Below are 24,811 nucleotides of genomic sequence, written 5' to 3'. Positions count from 1 at the left end.
TGTTTATGTAACAAAAACATTTTTGTCCAGTGAAAAAGTTACATTATACACATCAAATGTTGGAAAAATAAGAGGGGAGCACATGGAAGATGATACAAACAAACACAGACAAGACAAACACACAATCTTCTCATAAAGGTATCTACTAAGGTAACCAACAGAAGTGGAAATATCTGGCATTTCTGGGTGTTTTTTGGGCGATTACATGTTTCTCGTTCTGCACGTGAGATTCAACTGCTTGGATTCCCATCATGACGGGTTTAAGAAAAGGAATTTGTTTAATTACTTCACAAAAACAACAAAGACGTTACTAATTATTTTGAGATTTTAAAAAGTAATGTCAGAAAAATAGTTAATAAAATATAAATTCCCATGTCTGAGCATTTTTAAGACTTCTGAAAGATAATTTAAGTTTATTTAATACCAATTAAGGCCTTATTTTTGGATGATTTAATTCAATGCCTTTGAAGACTTTTTAACCCTGGCGATGGCGTTGGCCTCCCGTCTCGGTAAATGACAGAAGAGTGTGGCGGTGGCGGAGGAGATTTCAGACGAGTGAGACGGACAGATAGAGAGGAAGGGAGAGGGAGAAAGAGCCCGGGGGTGTTGCAGTCAGTTTGTCAGAGAAACTCAGCGGCCACCAGAGCTCCAACCTGCGTCACTTTGAATTCCTGGTTTCGCCACATGATATCGCCCCCCCCCCTCCTCCTCCACCCCGTCCTGTCCGCCTGGAGATAGAAGATACATGCGAAGTAAGGCCGGCTGTAACAACATGCAGACCCCGACAAATGATTGATTCCCTCCTAATTCTCTCAAATAGGACGTATGAGGGTGGAGGAGGAACGGGGGCCGAGGACACTGAGTGGCGGCGGATTCGGTGGGTGGGGCTGCGGAGGAAGAAAAGGGGCGAGAGACAATAAGTAGGCCACCCTGTGTCAGGTAAACTTTGGGCTTGTAGCTAACTGGACGTGTCAGGGCGCCTAAATGTTGAGCTGTCGCCACTGAACAATGGGGTTAAAGATATGGCCTAAAAATCTTATGCTAGCATCACATACAGGGAGGCGGGGGGGGGGGGGGGGGGGGGGGGGGTACCATGAGTCATGCACACAGTTCCTGTTTGAGGTTTTGCTTTTATAAACTGAGATTATTGCCTCAGTAACCCACTGAACCCTCTGAAACATGGGACAACATCAGTTTTGTTGTGCTGCATTCAGACACCTCAACATGCATTTAAACCTTTGAAATATGAGCAAATTGGTTTGATTTCTTAAAAAAAATCTAAAAAAGCAAGGAGCAACATGGCAATTTGCCTAGAAATAAGCAAAGGTCGACAAGAAAATTAGTTTATGAAAGACACAGAGAAAAAGATATTTTAAGTTAATAATAATTTAAAAAGAAAATAGAGAATAGTGTTTTGATAACTATTATAACTAATGATTATTACGAAACTTTTATTAACTTTTTAAATCTATTTATATTTTATCTGCAGAAATTGCTGCACATTTACAACCTGTCATTAGCGCAGTTAGCTTTTTTTTTTTATCACACTGAACGTCCCGTTGACCCTGTTCAAACTTTTAAACTTTATATGGAAAACAAAACGAACTGTCAAATACTGCCAAATCTGAGTCAAATGATGTAATTCTGAGTCAGGTACAACCCTAATGAATAAAACGGAGAATACCAGTATTCACAAAAATCATGTATCTTCTTATGTTTAGGACTCCGTAAAGGTCTAAAGTTAAATACCTATGATAAAAACACAGCCAAGAAACACACCTGATATGCTACAACCGCTGCAAATTAGTTGTCACAATGCATCACTGGGATGTGCGTCTTTTCCTACTCTCCTCTTGATTAACCCCACCTGAGTCACTGAGAAAATCTGAGGCGTGGGCAGCACTTTGGAGCTCTGAAACAAGGATAACAGAGAATTAATGGACTTCTGTGAAAAATGGCTAAGATGGCTGATTAATAACATCGATACAAAAAGAAAAATACATACTGTAAAGACTAGCTGAATGAAAGGATAGTTGGTATGGGGTGTTTGTTATGTAAAAAAGCTTGTTCTGATAACAGCTGGCAAACAGCTGTTTTTGTGGCTTGGTCAGCTACATTACTGGCCAACATGCTAACTTTAAAAAAAAACACACACAAAAAAACACCATAAGTCCTGAAACCAAGCACGTGGAAAACGCAAGCGCATTCAGTGCAGACATCATGTTTCGGATAATTGGACACCAATTTAATTAGTCTGTGAGACACATAGCATTGCATTACACTGTACATGACATTACACACACACACACACACACACACACACACACCTGCCAGATGTTTTACAGAGATTGCTGCAGCATATATGAGTTCAGATCATCTTTAACCATCTGCGCTAAAAACAAATCAACAATAGAGTGACTATGAGTGACTTTCCTTTCAAGAAAGCATGTTTGAACACTCTCCTGTTCTCCAAAGGTGAATTATTTGTATGTAGCATATCAATATGCAATGGCTGAGGGGTAAAAGTACAAAGTGCTAACCCACAGCAGAGCAAACAGTGGTTATTATTAAGCCAAAAATGTCCATCACATGCTCCCAGAGCTCAGTGTGATGCCCTTAAAATGCCTGTTTAATCCAAACAAAAGTCAAAATATTCAAAAGACACACTGATCTTAAACAGAGTAAAACAGAGATACTCATCTTGCTTTGCTTCGGGGGCCACATTTGCAAGATGAGAGAGGGCCAGGGGTCGGGGGGGGGGGTAGTTAAGGACGTTTCTCCAATTTTGATGTTTCTTGGATTTTGGGACTTTTCAAGGACTCAAGCATGTTTATAGGATTCTAAGAATTTTGGGGGGATTTTAGGGCTTTTTCTTAGATAACAACATTTCAAGCATTTTAGGACATTTCTGATTTTCGGAAATTTAAGGACTTTAGGACGTTTGTAGGATTTGGGACTTGAGGACATTTCTAGAAATTTAAATCCTCACATATGCGGTTGGAACCAGAGAATCTTTGACATTTTTGATTGACAAATGCTCAGAAAATGATCCATTATCAAAACTGAAGTTGAAAAACAAGCCGATTGATCGACAGTTCTCAATCGTTTGACCGCGATGATATTTTTAGGCTCCTCTTCATCCAGGCAGCAGTCTCTAGCTGATCTAATAAGTCATGTAAACGTACGGGACAAACAACAGTGATCCAGGGCTCCTCTACAGAGACCGGGCATCTGCCTTCGTTAATCAACAGCCCCTTCCCCCTCCTGGAGTACGAATCAGAATAATGAGTCAATTAATGTGCTAAAACGTCAATGAGAGATAGCAGCGAGAGAGAGAGAGAGAGAGAGAGAGAGAGAGAGAGAGAGAGAGAGAGAGAGAGAGAGAGAGAGAGAGAGGAGGGGAGCTGGAAAAGACAGTGACAAGAGAGACGGGAGCGCCATGTGAAAAAGAAGGAGCTGAAAGGGAAACATTATACAGAAGAAACTGAGCGTTGTGTCGTTTCATTGATAATTGACTGTCTGTGTATCTCTGTGTGTGTTTGTGTGTGTGGCAGTCAGCAGTTGTTTGCTGTGCAGTCTTTTTTTGTTGTTTTTTTATTATCACATCCACAGAGCCACACCGCAGCGTCCATGCATGACTGATGGTCTCGGCTGACACCCGCCTCCCCTGGCCTGTCTGTCTTAAGTGAGGAACCCCCGGGTTTAATTGCAAAGGGCACATTGGAAATGAATCATGAGAGAAATGAGAGAGGGAGAGAGTGTAGAGTACACAGGGACAATAAAGTGGACAGAAATGAGACTCATTGTGGTTTCACTTTGAGTTAAACAGCTCTGCAGTGTTTATTTTGGTGCATTCTGTCAGTGACCTCTCTTTCAATACGACTCGAATGTTTTATATTTGATTGATTATTTAATGAGAAATGCATTTAACATGCACAGTCGGACCATTATTTGGATTTCCTCTAAATTTATGTTTTTGTCTAATTTATTTGTTGTTGATTCTGTGTTAGTAGCCACTGTCATGATACTTCTGCACAAGTGGCAACATCCAGGGCAGAAAAATGAAGCCCAGTGCCAAAAACTGCAGTTCCTCTAATATCCACTTGAGACTGGCTCCAAAACAGAGTGTTTTAAAAAATAATTGAAAAGATTAAAATAGAAAAGCCAAAGGAAGGTCAGGGGCCCTTCAAGGGATACCAGACAAATGACATCACAATGCCACCAGAATAAAGAGGTGCAAAAAACAGCAGATACATGATCGAGGATGAAGGACGTGTTATTAGTTTTAAACGCCCAAAATATTGGACAAATTGAAATTCTGACAAATCCAACAAGTCTTCAGGATTCATACTTTGGAGAGCATAACTGTGTATACACTTCCAAATGTCTTCGCAAACTGTTCAATTGATTTAACTTTTTTTTTTTTAATTTTTGGAAGGCTGTGGTTACAGCAGATATACTTCTATGAAGATTTTGTCTTAAAAATACATCATGAGTGTTGTGCAGTAAAAAAAAAAAAAGAAAATCTTGTATAAATGCTCTATTTCTGTATTTCAATCTTTGCTGACTGTAGCGAATTCCTGCAATTTAATCCCCCTCTCAACAGTGACACATTATTAGAAGTTTGTTCTGATGTGGTTCATCAGTTGAAGTTACCACTGAGGCACATACATGAGTGACATGAGTTACCTAAAAAATATTATTTCTTTTATTTCGTTTTGTTTATTTTCATTTATTTTACCTACTTTATTCATGTTTTATTTATTTATTTTCCTTTTATTTTTGTATTTTTCAAAATTGCTTTTGCTGGTTTGGGTGTATATGTTTGTATTATTTTATATTTACATGATGTGTCCTGCATCTTGCATTATTTGTCCTCATGTTTTAAGCCCTCGGAACCTAAGCAAGTGTTGATTTCTTTCAAAAACATGGGAAAAAGCAAATAAGCAATTTAAGAGGAAATTACCCAAAAAAAGTACAAAACTGCTTTTTAAAGTACAAAATTACTTATGAATTTAAAGTAAAAAAGTAAGAATAAAAGAAAAAACAAAATGAAAATGACCTGAAAAAAGACTTTAAATAATATCAAAAATTCTGTAAAAAAGATTGAATATAAAATTATGACGATTTACATTTTTCCTGTCTTTGTTTCGTGCAATATGCAGATGAGTCCTTGCCACGTTGCTCAGGGCCTTTTTTCACGTTTTTAAGAGAGCGCAAACCAATGTGGCCAGATTTCAATAGTTTTAATACTTGTGAAGGTGTTTGAATGCAGAACCAGAAAAGTGATGTCAATCTAGGTTTCAGAGGGTTAATTTTATCCTAACTCTCCTCAGTTTTGTCTCGCTTGTGCTAAACAGTACTTTTTGTTTTTTGTTGTTGTATTGCCTTCTATATATTTCCCATTTCTACTTTTGCTTTCTTTGTTAAAGCACTTTGTAACCTGCTATATAAATAAAGTTATTATTAAAATGACTGATGCCACATGCACAGCAATCACTGCAGCATTCTTTAACTTGGTAAAAAAAAAAAACCTGTTGGGCTGAAGTATGATCCAGCTTGCCGACACCAGCGTGCACATGTGGCATTAAGAGACGCTGCTGGTATTACAAATTGGCTGTAAGTGTAATTACCCCTGTTGCTAATTGTCCCCCGTGAATGTGGCACTGCCCATGCCATTACAATCCGCAGCCACTTCAACCTCGCTGATCAATTATTTCCACTCTTGAATAATTAATAACAGCTTAATTGTCCACATTGCTGGCGAAGAGTCAGGGCCTCATTTACATCCACGGTGGCAGCGTGAGCTCTGCAGGAGGATTCTTTATTCATACTCTTGTTGAGCACGATGTTTCGTTGGGAGATGTTGTTTTTCATGACAGCAAAACACACAAATCGGAGAGTATATAATCAACCGCCACAGTGACCATACTGATCAATTATTTAAAGCTGTTTGCCTTTGAATCAGTCACTGACACACTGCACCGACGTCAGGAGCTTGTACAGCTACTAGGAGAACACCAGGGGGTCCGGGCCCCGGCGGAGCTTCAGGTTCAGCCGCCTGCACACTAACTCTCAGCCTGTCACTAGGAGTCACCGACGACCTTTAATGCTGCCACCCATCCCGAAGCGAAAGTGAATTAGCCCGTGTCTCTGAGGAGCTACTTTACAAGGCGAGGGTCTTTTAAGATGCAGCTCATCTCATGAACGTGTGATTGTAAAATGGAAGTCGCTGTAGCGTTCAGAGTGATTCAGGCAGAACAGGCAAGCAGGAAGTGATAGCTACAACACTGAAGGGTGGAGGGTGATGTCTGGGCAACAACAGGAGGCACATGAATGCAACATTATGGTAATAAAATAACTGTTTACACCATATTAGAAAGACATGAAGAGATGAGTGGAGAAGCAAAGCAAAAGCCTGCATACATGCTGAATATGAAAATGTGGATCATGCTATGTCCCTCACGATCACCGCATCTCAACCAAATAAAGACTAATGGGAGATTTGTATCCAAGTGTTAGACAGCATCATCATCAAACTGCAAACAAGGTGAAATCTTTTGGAAGACTTGTGTTAAACCCTCCAGGGGGGTTTCAGAAACATGAAAAAAGCTTGTGTCGGACAAAGATTTGTAGTTTTTCCTTTATTTTCTCACAAATATTGTAAAACTTCAATTAAAAGCACGGGCTATTGTTTGCTTAATCCACTGAACTCAACAGGCTTAAATTCTGGACAGGCGTCTATATGTAACAGGTTTTAAATTCTTTTCACACAAAACTGTTTCTCAGCAAAGATGGAAATACGATTAAATTGTTTATTTACAGCTCTTTTTGGCATCTCTCTTGTTTACTTTGCAGGTATTACAGTCTTCTTCAACAGTCGTCCATGTTGACAAAAATTTAAACAGTTAGCCATTTCCTACCCTTCCAATTTACTGTTTAAACTCTCAGTAGTCAGGCATCTAACAAAACACAACTGTCCTTGACCTCTCGGTCTTTATACACGTCTTAAATAGCTCTTTTTGTGTCATTTCCTTGATTACATTCTAACACACACAAACAACCAAATAGCAGGACAGAGAGGCCTTGAAAGCACTTTCTCTCGTCCAGATGTTGGTGACATCTCCCCGGCTATTCAAGCCTTAACACAGACAGGCTGAGTCGCCCGGAGACCGCGGTCAGAAGGGAAATTACATGAGGAATAAGAGCCGGTTTGTGTGATTTTCCATGCAGGCTTTAGGGAACAGTGGGGAGGGCGCTTTAATAGACAGTGCGAGAGGTGGTGCGATGGCACTGGATCCATGGCAGCTGTTTCCTTCAATGTTTCATGCTCATAGCCACAGCTGCTCTCCAAATGAGAGTTAATATTGCAGGGGGGCCGTCCACCCTGGGTCGAGCCTTGTCGCATGGTCTGAATGTCAAACTCCACCCAGCAGGGTGACACCGGCTCAAAGGACACACTGTGTGTTTTTCCCCCTCTCTCCTCTCTTGCCCTCTCCTCCCTGTTGATGTGTCTTTCTGCCTGATTGGATCTTTTTCCCCCAACTAGACAAGGGTGAAATCTGTATTTTTCATGGGTGCACCAGTGTGGGTTCAGCTTTAAATGAAAAATAAATGAGGAAATAAAAGACGGTTGTCTAGTTGTCGCCAGGAGAACTCTGCGTTGGCATTGGGATTCGACTGGTATGTGTTTTTGAAGACTGTCACTGACACTAATATTTCATGGAGAAGCCAAAATTTGGCCTGGGCTGGGCAAACTTTTAGAAGAAGAGGACATAAATACTGGGCACCATAATGGCATAATGGTTTACTGCTTTATGTTACAAAACAACTGCAAGACCATCACCAAAAAAGCACCTGCCTTCAATACAAATAGTGCACCTTATTTGATACCTTAGAAGCATTCAGTTGCATAAGAAGCCATGACCGCTCCTCCCCAACCAGATCTTTTTTACATGAATTAGAAAAATTTTAAAAATGTAATCACAATTTATGTGATGCATTTTATCATGTAGGAACATGAGACAGACATCAAGTCAATTGTGGACAAGATGAAATGTGATTAAGGAAGGACTTTGCATGCTGTGTTTTTTTGTATTTTTTTCTGCATTACAAAATAAATCTCATTAAGATTTTTCCTGCCTCACATGAGAACTTGGATTTTACAAAATATAGCTGGAAGATGAGTGACAACTGGGACACGTTGCAGACTAAATGGTCTAGGAACTATGGTATGGTGAAACGGCTACTATACTGACCAAATGTCTCCCCTTCGGGTCTTGAAATACGATGTTGAGTAATGACAAGAAAACTGTTTTTGCAGAACATTATGATGTCAAAATGAAGCTTACCTTTGAATTTTTGGATACAAAATGTCATCAATTCAACATTTTATTGTTTCAGTGAAATTTTGTCGTAATTGGCATATAAACTTTGAGTTATGGCCAAAAACATGTTTTGTGAGGTCATGGTGACATTTTTCAATCACCAAATTTCTATCAGTTCATTCTTGGGTCCGAGTGGACGTTGGAGCCAAATTTAAAGAAATTCCATCAAGTCATCCGTATTCATGAGAACTGGACGGATGGACAAACAGAAAACATAATGCCTCATCACCAACGTGGAGGCTTAGCAACACAACTTTTCCTCTAGTGTTTAAGATCTGGGTACACAAAGGATCAAATGCAGGTATCGTTTGACTGGAGACATACACATATCAAGTACTGATACCAAGCCTTATATATAAGCAAATATCATTTTGCACAGTAATAATTTAGTAGAATAAAAATCATCTAAAAACTGAAATGAAACCAAAGTGGATATTTACATGGCAAACATCAATCTTTCAGCTGTTTTTTTTTTTATTTTTATCCCACTATATCACACAGAGTATTCCCTCTGAGGTGGTTTCAAGTGACATTTTTGGTTTGACTAAGAGTTTATTCTGGTTATTTGTGGAATAAAAGCATCTATGTAAACACAGCTAGTGCCCCGCTCTTCCCATATGCACGACCTGCGCAGTAGACCTGTGTTTCCTCTGTGCTGATAATATCCATAGTGAAAGATGTAGGGTGCCCCTCGACTCTCTGTTGTGTCTCACTACAACGTCGGGCACCAGATCCCTTTGGACTGCCACACACACACAGTGGTGGCAGCGATGAGCATGATTTGAAGTGTCCTGTCTGTGGCGGTGCAGCTGCATAAAGGAAACAGCTGCTGAAATATCACAGGCGGCCCCCCCATGTCTCCTAGTATCTATCACACACACACACAGTGGCCAGCTCAGCCTGGAGAGAGAGGGCACAACAAAGACATCTGCAAGATGGCCTCGGACACACAACCACACTGATGTGTGTGTGAACTGCTGTGATGTCGCCTTTGCTGGGTGGATGACAAGCGCGGCGCTGTGATGTGCTCTTCTCTGGGCTTCATCCCATTCCTGCTGTTTTCTTTTTGTGTTGTGTGGTGAGCGGCTGACACGCAAACAGGACATGATGTCCAGCGTCTTTGTTCGGAGCATGAGGAGGCGTATCGGATGCTGCATCTTTCAGGGATGGTCCAGGCCTTCGACGGTCACTCTGATTCTCGTCCTCGTCCTCGTCCTCTCTGCTTCAGCTGTCTGATTGTTACGACCTCTGATGGTATTCTGGACCTCCTGGAGATATCACTTCTGTTCATGCGCGTTTACAGCTCGAGTCTAAATGCAACCATGTAAAATCCTTGGAGCCAATCTTGACCACATGCAGCAAAAAAGCAGATGGTCAAAGACAAGTTCAGACATAAGCGTCCATCTTTAGAAAAAACAAAGTAGATTCATGGGTGTCATTGGTATGAGACCAACTTGGAGTTTCTCTCAGAAATTTAGCCCTACTGGGCTAAAATAAATGGTAGAAGGGGGGCTGTGTTATGTACTGCTCAGTTATAACGTCTCCTTTGTCTTTTTAGTTACTTAATGTTGCAATCTCAACAATTATTGCAAATTCAATCCACCCCTGTGAATTCGACCTTGCAATTTTGAGCAATCACTGCAACTTAATCACAAATTTGACAATCATCCTTGTTTTTGTTTTTCCCACAGCCCATCACATAACGTCACCTGACTCCAAAAACTTGTTTAAGGTAATGAGGATGCAGACATGAGCGCAGGTTTTGTCCATCTTGAACAAGCCCAGTAATATGATTTTGTGAGAAACACTGAACGTAAACAATCCATATTTAATTACAGTGAAAACTCCTTTCATGGTACCCTGCTTATCCGGCTGATTGATTTATGACCCCAGAGGGATAACAATGAAAAATACCAATTTACCACCGAGCATCTGGTTACTGTTTGTTAATGATTCATGTCCCGTTACACCATATCATGGACCAGATAAAATAACGACTTGATTTTTTCAGGAAACTGTTGAGGTTTTCATTTCACCTCGTCAGCTGTTAAACTTTCAGTGGGAGTTTCAGGTTCCTGCAGTCTTTCAGCTCTCACAATACTGTCTTATCACACTTTGAAGGGAAACACAAACCTTCGCCAAGTTATTTCCCATAGACATCCCACACACCCCCACACCTGTTGCCTTATGGCTCCTTGGGGGATGTGCCATACTGCTGACAATCACAAGACATAAAGAAAAGTCAGAGGCATGTGGATCCTATTTGAGCTGCTCCGGTGGAGTTGAGCTCAGCCAGATGTTTTGGCGATCCAGCATGCTGAAAGGTGGAGTGTGTTATTTGACAAATGACCCAGCGGTCCATACAAGCCAACGACTTCAATAATCTCTGAAAAATGTGCTTTTCCACGTATAACAATTAATCTGGCTTCAAGCAGGACCTTTCCTTTATGCTTTCTAGAAAAACTGGTCATTCATGCTGCTATTCATGCTTCATATCAAATAATCTGTCCTGCATCTCTTTAACTGACAGAAGGATCTCTTTCTCTAGCCCAAGCGCTCAAGAGTGTGCCAGGCTCATATGAGAATTTCACATAATGTCCAAAGGTGTAATTACACTGTCCACGTCCATCACATGATGTGCACAGGCCCAGAAAGAATTTTCTCCTTTGACTTACATTAGAGAGACATCTGTGAATCAGTGCATATATATATATATATATTTTTTTTTTTTTTTTTTGTGAACGTCAAAATCTCATTACCTCATAAGTCTAAAAGAGGTGCAAGATTACATTTTTTAACCCGCAATTCAAGTTAGCGAAGGTCTAAACTCGAAGTCAGTCGCTCCACTGACAGAAGTTACCAGCTCGGGCACACTCGCCTGTGCTCGGCTGCAATAAGTCTCTGGTATGCGTGCCTCATGGGCCTATAAATCCATGTATTTTACACCTGGAAAGATCTTTTTTTTGCTTCATTTGCCATTAAAGCAGCTCTCATAGGAATGATCTGGGCCCCGCCTCTGTGGCTGTATCCAGACTTTCTGGAATACATCCACACTCTAGCCTCTCTGGTAGCCATGCTGGACATCTCAGGTCTCCGGCTGCAAAACTATCTACGATGTTGCTTTTCAGTTGTGCAACTTTTACAACTTTAGTGCTGAGAGTAAAAGCTGTTAGCAGTACAACACAGTACAAGGAAAGCAAACTGGCAATGACCCACATCCAAAAAACACTTTACAGGTGCTCAATCAAAAAACTCAAACTAAGGCAAGGAAGAGCTTCACGAATTCAAGGTAGCATGGAATGACAAATTGATGGTCATTTTAAATGTTTTTTCTGTTTTCAGCAATCGTTTTTAACCTTGGTCAAATGTTTAATATGTTTCCCTAAGGTCAATATGAAATCACCTACAGCGTACAGCCTGCGAATGTTATACTCCTTGAAAACTACACCCTAAGATTTGCAGGAAAGACCATTTTCTTGATTTCAGAAATTGATATTCCCACTGCAGAACTGCAGCCGATTTGATGAGTCTCTTTTGTGTTATACTGCATGACTAACTGCATAACTTCATGGAAGGTTTTAAGAAAAATATTTTGACTGTATGATATCAATCCATACTTAATTGTATTGAGCATGTACAGTAACCTGACAGTAAATCAGCTGCCCAGTATGTGGAAGATGTATTACTGAGACTTGTACACTATATGTCTGTGTCCTGGAGGACCATTTGTCTCCCATCTGGTAATCTCTCCATGCTACTTCTCACATATGGCCTTCTTCAAAGAACGAGCTCTCTGCTGGAGCCGCTTTCCCATCTGGCAAAGTCATACAGAGCCTCCGAGAGCAGAGCCTCGCAGGGTGACGCTGAGTTATATCAACAGTGACAAAAGTATATTGAATAATTATCTTTGGAATTAATACATTAGCCCAAACTTAAGTAAATGTCAGCAGATCAGGATATCTGCGGATGAGAGGCAGAGCGGAGGAGAAATGTGAAGGACGCTGCGCTTCATTAATCACGTCTTCAGAGTAATGTAGGCAGATGAAATGATTCTTACAGAGAGCTGTCATTACAATCACACTGGTCATTTTAGATATCTAATTCACCATTCACCATCGCAATCTTCTCTACGAGATGGGGGGCAGGAAATTAACTCTTTCAGTGCCGATTACCTCCGCCAAGGATTTCTATCCTGTTGATACACAGGCACACCTGAAAAAAGGTTTTAACCAAGCTTTTTTACAAGCATGAAAGCGCTTCCCTCAGCTGCATGAACAGTAATATTAACAATAAATACAGATTACGTTTAGGTACTGAAACAAATCCACACATATACAGGTATTTATGTATTTTGAGCCTTTCGTCCACACACTGGATCTGAATCTCGTTCCCACTTGGATTTATCACAAACACAGCTTACATATTCCTGACATCACGCCGTTTAAGAGTTAGAAAGCATGTGGTAAAAAGACTGATCTTCACCGGCTTAAAAGTCGCCGCTGTTGTCTGTATCTGTACAGTCATCCAGAGTTAACCCCACTGTGAAACGTGACTGATATTTCCTGTGACACAAACATCAGTTTGTCGTGAGCTGAGCTGAGTAGCACACACCCGAAACCGGACCCTGCTCGCTTTAAAAGTGTGTTTACATTATTCACTGGTATGAATAAATCACTCCCAACTCTTGATTGTGCAGCATATGTGAGGCCTAAGTTGTGTTCATCTGCCATTCCAAACATCTGTTCAGCCACGGCTCCAGTGGAGCGCCGCTCTGTAGTGACCGAGCCCGAGCCGCTGGGACACCAGGATGAAATATACATGACGAGTATAGAAAAGATAACACAGAAGTGAGTTCAGGGCGGTGGGTTATTGATGATCTTTCATCCCGTCTCTTGAGCTGCTGTTCCTCTTATTTTGCTTCCCAGAACTTCTCCATATTACATGATGCTTCCAGGGTCAGAGGGGTCTTACTTACATTTCTGATTACACTTCAGTATTGGTTACACACTATGCTGCTAATCTACTATATACTGCACATTAAACAGCAGCCCGAACGCCAGAAGAAAATGTTGCAATATTAATTCCTGCAAACTGTGAATACACATTTCATATGTAACATATCAACATCTCTAAAGTGGAAAAATATTACATTAGCTGCCTTTGTCATCAGGAGTTGGTGGAGCTGATGGATCCTGTGACATCGGAGACTGACTGCCAAGCTACAATAAACTTTTTGCCTTTAAATGATAGGACGGCAGCTTCAGAGTGAAAGAGAGAGGATGACATGCAGCAAACGCTTGCAGGTTAGCAACAGTGCAGCAAGGACACAGCCTTCTTACATACGGCGCCCACTCTACCAGGTGAGCTTTTCGGTGGCCCAGAGGTATAATTAAGTAAAATAAATTACTCAAGTACATTTAACAAAATAAAGGTAACTCATTACTACCCACCACTGGCTGAATGTCACTGAGAACTACAGCAACCAAAGCCTAACCAGCTGTTTGAATGGAGAAAAAGAGGACTAAGCTAGGAAAGTCTAGGTCTTCCATGTTTGGTATTTGTCATCATTGCAATCGCAAACATTAAACCATTTAAAAGTAATTAAATTGATCCAAAAAACCAAAAGGGACTCAGTTCAACAACTTCAACTAGAGGACAAAATAAAGAAAAAATCACTCCACATTCTTGTACAATATTCTTGGAGGCGCAGGAAACATCATGGATCAGATCCCATATGATAAAACTGTCTGAACGAGCAGGATGAGATCAGGGACGTGGCAGACATCCTCCTGGCACAGTCTGCACTGTTAATTTATCTAGATTAAGTTGTCTTGATCCTGTTCAAAGTGTGACCTCCTCCATACAGTAGCAGGTGCTGAGGCAAGTAAAATGGCCCCGGATGATTGATGCCTTTTCAATTAGTCACAATGTGAGACCTTCACATGTCACTCTCCCCTCCTTATTAATGACGTGCTGTGTTAATACTGGGTGTGTTAGAGTGTCGGAGTGAGCTTTGTAATTAATGTGCACGGCCTTAAAGACATAAGATGACTGAGAAGAGCTCGAGGTGTTTGGGTTCATTTTAGATTTATGTACTTAATTATCTACATGTGTTAGTTTATATATGCACACAGTACATACACAAAGAGTTCTGTTTCCACACTAAAGTTATTATTGACATTTACATTGGCATGTAAATAACATGAGCCCCCGTTGTGGCATCTGATTGATAGAAAAGAAGAAAGAAGCTCAACCTTATCTGTCCCTGAGGCAGCCTATAATTGTGTGTGCAAGAGAAAATGTCTCTGATACAATTAAATTAAGACATGTTTCAAATTCCCATTACTTTATTCCATGTTTAAGCCAACAGCAGCACCAGACATTGTAGGTAATTTGGTTTTGAAAGTGAGAGTGGAAGCCAACAACAGATTCACTCTCTTTTACTATATTTGCATATTTAAGGATCTCTGATCGCAATTTTCATAGTCCCTGACACAGCAAAATAAGAAGAAAACTACAATTACCAGCTGATAGTTGTATGCCTGGCTATTACTTCATTTTATCCTATTAGACATCTGTGTAAATATTGTCATAATTAGCATACAGGTTCTTGAGTTATGGGCAAAAATGAGGGCACAGAAACCTTGACGTTTGACCTTTGATCATCAAATCTAATCAGTTCATTCTTGAGTCAGACTGGGTGTTTGTGCCAAAATTAAAGCAACTCCTACATGGCTTTCTTGAGATATTGCCTCAAGTTAACAAGAATGAGATAGATGCAAGGTCACAGTGCCCTTGACCTTTGACCAATGATAACCCAAATCTAATCTGTTTATCCTCAACTCCCAATAAATCCTTGTGCCAATTTTGAAGAAATTCCCTTCAGGTGTTTTTGAGATATCACATTCACAAGAGTGAAAAGATGTAGTCACTAAAGTCAGCTCATCCTTAAGTCCAAAATCTAAAGAAATTCCCTCAAGCAATTCTTGAGCTATCACCTCGAACAGACGACGGGAGGACAGACGAAGGAAAGAAGGGACAGTTAGCTATGGCCAGTTCAGAGGCACAAAAATCGCATGTAATATATATATATGTTAATATACAAATTATGGATGATCGGTTGCCAATTTGTTAGGTTCACATATCAAACATTAATGCAGTTTTATGCAACAACCCTATAATAAATCATACATTCATAAGAGATATAATGTTCAGTTTTGTTAAAATTGTGTCAGAGTTGCTTATTGAGCTTCATGGGCACTTTTGTAGCTGTAGTTTGTTGCCATGTTGAATTTTATTGAGTTATACCAACACTTGTATTTACTAATTAATATAAAATATAATAAAATCAGCATGATAATGATGATGAAAACTAATAAACAAATAAATTGGCACGCACGTATTTACAAAGGCTGCATGAATGAAGTTGCTCCCCTCTTCCATACAGGAAGACATTTCATGTATGTTTTCCAGACATTACAGTATTAAGAAAATACGAGACAGGATAAACTGCAGAGCAGCCATTGCGTGATTTCCGATCACCACTTCCTGCCTTAAGAAGTGCAGGAGTTAAGCTTTGTAATATGTCAGCAACAGATTTTCATTTGGCCCTCATGCCAACATCAGTGACCTGATCGCCATTGATCCTCCAGAGGAAGTGTGGAGCTCACAGAAGTTTGGTCACGCTATTGGAGATTACAACATCTCCAGACAAACAAAATATACAGGATTATATATTGCATACACTACAAATGAGAATGCATATGTGTTGTCAGAGCAAAGCATACTGTGTGTTGTTGTGAGATAATACCCCGAGAGACACCTCTGATCTCTACAGCACTGGCTGAACTATCAGCTTCTTAATGCAATCAAGACCTTTATCGCTGATCCCATTGGCTAAAATCCCTTTAAGCACAGTGTGTGTGTGTGTGTGTGTGTGTGTGTTAGCTGTAAATTCAGCAAATGCACAACAATTGCATTACACTGTACATGGAACCAAACATGTTAAATATATGACATGGCAGGCGTGGGTACCGACTGTGTTTGAAAAATAATAAATAAATAACCTGCAAAAAATGTTAAGAAGCGCCAGCTCTCCAAGTTGAGAGAGGGTAGTTATACGCACATCACATAGGTCCAAGGCTTTAAAAAAACGGCGCACATAAGGAAAAAAGTAACGCCTGCACACTCACTACATGGCCCACAAGTTCACTTTTTTGCAAGTTGAAAAAGAACCTGACCAAAATCAGAAATATATAATTTCCCCTCAACGACTCCAAGACGAGACGCTTCAGTCAGACCATAAACCACTTCAACAACAACACTCAACACTAAAGAGCAGACAAACTCCAAGCTTCTCAGTCTGAAAAAAAAAACAAATCAATCTTAAAGTAAAGAAATAAATGTTATTTTCCTGCTGTGAAGGAGCTTAACAACTAATCCTAATGTTTGGGCAACTGAGTAAATTGTTGCATGTTTGAGCTTGATTCAGACAGAGCAGTAAGTCTGTTATAAGTTACAGAAAGAAATCCACTGTTTATGTCCTTATTCTCTTGAAGTTATGTCAGCAGCATGGCTCAAGACAGTCATTCTGACCGGAAACAGTGAGTCAGTCAATAGTCAATAATGAGTTAGATCAGTGGCACTGTAACAAAAGGGTTTTGTGAATATTCTCCTTTTAAGCTGTGAAGCAATGAAGCAGGTTTACAAGAAATATTCACTGATGGTATGGGAATGTGATGTCTCTCTTTTTTTAGTAGATGGACCAAACCTTTAGATTTAAAGTTTCAAGATTTTGAAATGTTACACATGGCACCTGATAACAAAAACAAGTGTAATTTCTACTCCCCTGCAGCTTGACTTTGTAAAACGAGGAGACATATTGCACTGATACAGCCGGTGTCAAATCTTTACCGAGGACTGCAGCGAAGACTTCATATCAGTGACCGTGTCTCTCTCTCGTGGAGACGGAGGAGTGAAGGTTTGGAAGTGAAACGAGTGGCAGTGGAGGGTTGTGGATGAGGTCAACCTGCGCCCAGGGGCTTCCTCAGGTGAGAGGACGTCAGGGGAATCTGGAGCTGGAGATGGATTTCTTCACCACAGAGCCATTCGGACCCCCGGGGGCCACTCTCACTTTGTCTTAATGTCATTCTCTTTCATCCGTCTAGGCAGGTGAGATGATTGAGGCTGTCCCAGCCAATTGTCCGAAAAGGATTTGATAGAAGAGCGAGTCAATGAGGAGGAGAGATGTACTGTAATGTACGGGCAAGGGGAAATACTAACAGTCACTGGGACTTTGGGAGGTAGTTGGAGAGTAGAGGCGTATTTTTTGCCTATTACATGACACTTTTAATTGTTATCAGGTGACATGTATAACATTTGAAGCTTTGGTCCAACTTAAAAAAAACCCCCACAAATTTCACAGTTTCCCAATTATTAATCAATTTGTGGAGGCCACCACAAATGTGTAAATCACTGGTTTTATCACAATATGATATTTTATTGATACTTTGGACGATAATGCAGTATTTGCCAATATCACAAAGTTTGCTAGGATACAATTTCGATTTGATTTGATTGATTTGAGCGGTGTAATAATAATATGTTTGTGCTATTCTGTGAAAAAAAAAGTTCATTTAAAAAATGTGGGTCACAAAAAAAATTGATTTTATCCTATCTTTATTTTTTGAGTAACAAAGTGACCAAAAGCTGAATTCTCTGTGAAATCCCATTTTTTAATATTTACCTATGTTTGTGAGCATACCTAAATCCCCTGAAACTATTTTCTCATAATCTGGTGGTTTGAGGAGCTTGTGTGCAAAACAGGATAATCATGAGGATAATCTCGACTGTTAATAGGATGGTACAAATATGATTCACTGACCGATTGTTTGAACACACGACAGAGCTGAAGCAAAACAAAGGCAGGCCAGCGGGGTTAGAGCGGGAGGCAGCCAGGGAATTATCATGTATGTGTTGTACATGATCAATCTGGGATCAGCAGTGCGATGTGTTTGGGCATTTTTGGCTCGATAACTCGCACCCTATTGGTCGGCTGTTGTGTTGTTGATGTTGGAATTTGACCTTGTTTGATTTAAAGTACTTTCCAAGGATTTGAGGATCAGAAAAGTGCCTGAAATGTTAAATTAAATTCTATAGATTCTAAAGAAACAATACATAGCAAAACAGAGTGAAATCCAGTATCAGCTCTCCTTACCACACACTTCAGATGGTAGCACCCAACGTCCTGCCAGCCTCATGAATAAATTATTTCACTCCTCGCCGCCAAACTGTGCTACAATGAGCTAGACTGTATTTTTGCCATTTAAATTTCTGAGCCCATTTTCATGCAAATGGGAAATTTATTGTCACAAACCATGTAACGCTGGCAGTAACACCTTATCTTAATGAATATCAAGTGCGGCTGTATTTCCCTGCTGCAATAGCTCACTAATCAACTTTTAGTTGGAATATGATTCATAAAGGGACGATTCATGGCCTCTCGACTTACACTCACACTCCTCGGCCTATACGACTGTGTTAGAAGGATTGATGAAGTCATCCATCAGATTGATCGCCAGCATTCTACCAAATGAAAATGATTATCGAATTACTGTGGCCGAGCCGTTAAAAGACCCCAGACTCGTAAAACTCGGAAGTTAGAGCTTCTCTGAACCCACTCAATTAAAAAGTACGAGGTAATCGCTTATACATGCTGTTAGTTTGAGTTATGGTGGTTAGCACAGTCTCTCGTCACCGCTGCTCCTAAGTCTTTTGTGCAATTACTTAAGAAATGATACATTAAACCTTTAAAAAGTATCAAAGGTTTAAGTTCAGATGACCTTTACAAAGTGCAGTAAAGTTAACTAGAAAGTTGGACTGTGGGGGGTTTCTATTAAAACTGCTCAGCTGCTGCAGCGAAACATAATCCCTGAGCCTCCCGCCGCTGTCAGTGGCGTGACATGAACTTAGTCCATAAGCCAAAGATTGATATTAATCAAAACCTGAAAATGAATTAAGCCTCTTTACTTGTTTATCGATTTGTTTTTGACCTTTCACACCAGGACGAATATCCAAAGTAAACAGAGGGTGGGACTGTTGTTTCCTAGTTGCTTCCTTGAGACTTCAATGTTTGATCAATAATGAGGATATAAATGAACTGCTTTTGTGCATATCTGCATGTAATGCTTAGCTGTGTGTTGATGCTTCATGCTGCTTACGTGGCTGTTTGTGCTAAAATGCTGTTTACTCTTGTTGTGACTGACGTCCTGCTGTTTCTTGTTGCTCTGCATGACTTGTGTTCTGTATTGAGAATTCCATTTTGTTATTGTTTTTGCTGTCTTTATGGCGTTCTGCTGTCATTGTTATCTGAATTTTATCATGTAATAGGTTTCAAAACCTCTTGTCAAAGGACTACAGTTGAAAATTAGCCACACATTTACAGACATGTTGATTAATGTGTGTTGTCTTTATAAATAAAAGAAATGAAATTAAATGTTTTAACATCATAATTAGGGGTAGACAAAAAAACAAAAAACAAATCAGAACAAATGACTCATGTAGGCAGGAAAATGCTGTAAAATGATATAATCCAAAATTTCTGCATTTCTGTTGACATTACAGGCCATAACATGACACTTTAAATAGTCAACCTAGTTCAATCTTGCCCTGTTTTGGCTATTATTACGACTGTCTAAAGGAGAGCAACATTCAAGTCCGCTGAATTAGGATAAACTTCACTGTTTTGTTGGAAATTGTCACATAGGTATGTTTTACATGTGACCTAAGTTGAAGTAGTTTTTTTTACTAGGTGATCTTGCACATTTTGAAAAGCATTGTGTTTAATGTCTGCATCTTTGAGTGGTCCACCATGATAAGAGCTGGCAAAATAATGTTATTTTTATTAATGAGATTTGATGTTCTCTTAGATAAGGTGAAAAAAAATTTGTTCATATATCAGCATCGGACAAAATAAGTTGGAAAATATCGGATATTTGCAAACTAGTCACAATAAAACTGAGCATAAAGGACAATCTCCGATCCATGTGTAAAGAAATTACCCTGTTGCTATGTATTTTTTTGATGCTCAATGGTGGCATTTTTCGACGTAATTTTTTTTCTCTCTAACATGTCTACACATGGCAACTACAGTAGGGTTAAAATCGGGGAAAGATTGTTTCTAAGGTACCAAGAATTCTCTGATCGCCAACATTAGTGAAGTACACCCCCCCAAGCACAACCTCCACAACTGTACTTTCACCTTGCTACCAAAATTCAAGACACAAACTCAACATGCTGCTGCTTCAGAATTGATTTACAGGCCTCTTAACAAACATGCAAACACAAGACAATGACCAGGTCTGCCTGGTGTGGATGGTAGTCAATCACAACGCAGTAGTACTTGCCAGTCACCGAAATTAAGGCGGAAATAGGGGCAGAGCAGGATGGGAAAAAATTATTCAGAGCAGAGGAAAAAAATGTAAACAGACAACAGTGTGCACAAATGAACAAGTTCAGCAAACATATTTCTTCTCAAGAAAAACTTTAAGCGCAATTAATTGTTTTTGCAAAAATATACCGTCGAGTTTGTTCAGTACTTACACAAAAGCCAATCAACAGGAAGTTCCACATCAGCTGCAGCCATCTTAGTTGTCTCAAGGGCGCTCCCCTTTACAGTCTTTGCCTTTAACACGTCTACTGGACATCTGTGCAAAGAAGCAGAAGCATTTGTTAGAGAAAAAAAAACAAAAAAACATTAGCTTGCTGATTTATTTGGTTCCTAAGCAAGTAAAACTGATCTTTTTATTCAATTACCATTACCCTCTCACTCTCTACCATGACACTCCTTACTACCCATTTCCTGTGCAGTATATTCATGAGTGAAATATAGGGTTGCCAATTGTAAGCACTTTCCTTAATCGATTTATCTGTAAAAATAACGATCGATTCATTGTTATTTAAAAAAAAAAAATATTAAAACTTTGCGTATCTCAAACGATACCAAATGCGTATTCTCTTCAGTCAAAGCTCACAGCAACATACTGCATATATTTTGAGAGCGATCCATAGCCTATTGATTACATTTCACATGTTCAAATAAACCCTTAATGGCTGATTCATCAATTAATTGTTATCAACCCTAATGAAATACAAAAATGACCTCGATTTTCAGCTTGCCATGAAAAATTAGCAACTCTGTAACTTACTAGATTTTCACAGAAAACCAGGTGATAACATTTGGTTTTATTGGCTAATTGGATTTGTTGGTTAAAACCTCTTAATAGTCCTGTAAATTGCTCCTAAATACACTTAAAATGCCTATGCAAGGCATACCCAAAGTAAATTAAATTAAATACATTTCAGCACAATGATTTTTTTTTTTTTTTAAATCTTCGCCTGAATAATTTTTTGAAAAAAGATGCTGTGCAGATGACTAGAACTGGGAGATATTAGCTGGAAAACACAGTGAGGCCATAGCATGGAGCCCCACATAGTCCAAAACAAAGGAGATACAGACATGTCTATCTTGGAGCTTACTGTATAAAAAAACACTTCTAGAAAACCTAAACGGATAAGAAAGACTGCTTTTCCCTTAAAAAAAAACTGTCCAAACCGAAACAATAACATTTGTTGAATTTTCTTTTTATGTTTTTAGTTTAATACATATACAGTATGTAACACAAATATAAAACACAGTGCATATTCCCCCTTATTTCACAAACTAACAATATTCAATGAAATCTCAACAAGTAACGGCTGCCATTAGTATTTTTCAAACAAACACTGTTGACACATGGCTATAAAAAAAACTGTCTCATTAATTAAATCAATCCTATATTTTCACCCTAGAAATTTTGCCCTTTGCCTCATCCTCAGTGGATAACGGCTGCGTATTTGTTGAGTCCATAAGAGGAAATAACATGTGGGTTTCATCTTTATTCACTCTTTTAAATTAAAAGGATACATTTCGACCAAAATATAAAAACGTCAGAATATTATTTTCTCCATCATGACAGCCTCTTAGAACAACAGATGCTACAGCCGTATATGGGAACCAGCTAAGGTTGAATGCAGATATTTCAGACAAGGATTTCAGGTATTGTGTGCTGAAAAACAAAAACGTTCACTCTCACTAATGCAAACTAAGCTTTTAATTCCTGTTTTTGGTTAACAATCAAACTGATCTCCCTGCATCGAGGCGTTCCTCACCTTTTGTCAATAAACATGCTTTATCTAAAATAAGAGCTTTAGCGCCGACACAGACGATGATTGGCCCGTATGTAAAACTCTCCATTTCAGAGAGGAGAAACGACAACAACAGCAACTCCCCGAGGGCTTTTGTCCCTTTGTTTTTGACAGCTACTCCAATTACCACCATGTGACACTGGGGACAAGGTGACAAACATGTTGTTGTCTGTGTGCACACGAAATTGTTTGTTTGCTTTCACAAACAACCAGGTTGGGCTAATACCTCACAGCCTTTGATAGATTAGAAAATTTGGGAGGCGTCAATCAGCAGCCCTGGCTTTCTACCTTTCCACGCTCACTGACCTGTGGACCAATAGGAAAGCAGAGAGAGAGCATCGCCCTCCACCTTTCCCCCCCCCTCACTCTCTCTGCCTCCCTGTCCTTCTCTCCCTTCATTCACTGAGGATCAAGCCTCCATAATCCCAGGATTTTATATCCACCAAAACAGCTTGGGCCCATCAGCAAATTGCAATGGCATATGGTATAGGTTTATGATTCATCTGGCACATGCATAGCAATGAGAGCCTCATCATCCGTGGGCAAACACCGGGAAAATATTGTAATGTTAAACGATGCCAGCCACGGAGAGAAGTGGCACCGGCCGTGTGGGAGGGCTGTGTTTGTTCGGCCCAGCGAGCGCAGCAGCTGAGGTTGTAAACAGCTTTGCGGATCTGCCGTCCCTCCTGCGGTCCGGGCTAGATTAGGGACCGACTGGGACTGGACGCTCCAGGATGGGTCTCCAGAGGGAGGAGATGGAGAGACAGGCACGACTGACTATGTTTCAAACTAGAGACCCCCAAAACATCAGTGTGTCATCAGCAATGTAAACATTTTGGTCTTTGAAAGTTTAAGATTCATAATGAATTGACCTCAAATTAATTTAGCATGAAATGGAGTGTTTTTACTGCTCCATAGCATAAAATATGGGTCACCCTATATTGGTTTTTCAGGGCCAATACTGATACCAATTATTGGCAGACATTTAAGACCAATAATTGATATTAACCAATATGCATTTACAATAAAAATTAAAATCTTTCTGTAAATACTTATAATTTGAAATGTAACAAACTCAAAAACAAAACTTTGTCTAAATGCCTTCAGCAAATGCTTAATCAAAACTGAAACATAAAACATCATATACAACAAGTTCCCAGCAACTTTTTTTACAAAGTCAAGTGAATTTTAATAAATTAATAATTAAAATAGCTTCCTGGGGTTTTACAAACTAAAAGTTCCTCCCATGCCAACACGTTCTTTGCACTTTTTTATTAATTAATTTTATCAAAATGTCAAAATACAAAATACCCATTAAATAAATTCGGAAGGTTAACCCTTTGGTAACTTAGCAATTATACACCTGTACCAGTGATTATGGGTGGTAAAAGAAAATGAAGCCACTAAGCGCAAGATGTAACGTTAAAATGGGACTCAGACATGTTCAGAAACCATAAATATTTTTTGCCCAAATACAAACATAGCTGACGTTCAAGGTGCTCAGCCATAAAGTGAAGCATCCGCGGCCTGACTAGGAGTCTCCTGCTGCAGGTGTCTGAGCTTCACACACGGGGACAGAGAGCCAGAGTCCGCCTGCCACACGACACAGCTAACGTTACGACCTGTTAGCATCACATGGCAAACGTTTCTAACGGTTAGCATCACACCGCTAACGTTACTATTGTTCGCATCACACGGCTAACGTTACTAACGGTTAGCATCACACGGCTAACGTTACTAACGGTTAGCAATACACGGCTAACGTTACTATCAGTTAGCATCACACGGCTAACGTTACTAACGGTTAGCATCACGGCTAACGTCATTAACGATTAGCATCACACGGCTAACGTTACTAACGGTTAGCATCACACAGCTAACGTTACTAACGGTTATTTACGGGTTTAACGACTGAGTCCGAGTCAGTTTGTTGTTACAGTTTAACAACTCGCAGTTAGCTATGCTGCCGCTGTGTTAGCTCCTGCTAACCGGGCAAACGTTACACTTTATCGGGGAGGACAGCGGCTCCTCGGCAGGCGGTCCAACAGCGCCGAGTCTGCGCCGGACTTTAGCTAACAACCTTAGCAAACATTTCAGCTTCAACTTACCGACGGAAGAAATGGTGCAAACTCGACTTTTCAGCTCTTAAAACTCCTTCAAATGACGAAAAAAAGCCGAAC

At 39.9% G+C, this 24,811-nt stretch overlaps 1 long non-coding RNA gene across 1 annotated transcript; it reads right to left on the bottom strand.

The window, feature by feature from the left end:
* Positions 1-777: 777 nt before the first annotated feature.
* Positions 778-24,811, bottom strand: LOC121943961. The gene is made up of 4 exons (XR_006105884.1): positions 24,740-24,811; positions 20,988-21,091; positions 1,780-1,912; positions 778-887 (listed from the first exon to the last, which is right to left on the bottom strand). It is a non-coding gene; the product is annotated as an uncharacterized LOC121943961 (long non-coding RNA).

This window comes from Plectropomus leopardus, chromosome 6, assembly GCF_008729295.1.
Source record: "Plectropomus leopardus isolate mb chromosome 6, YSFRI_Pleo_2.0, whole genome shotgun sequence".
NCBI classification, from domain to species: domain Eukaryota; kingdom Metazoa; phylum Chordata; class Actinopteri; order Perciformes; family Serranidae; genus Plectropomus; species Plectropomus leopardus.
The sequence above is the reverse complement of the archived record's forward strand: the minus strand, read 5'-3'. Positions and strand labels throughout refer to the sequence as shown.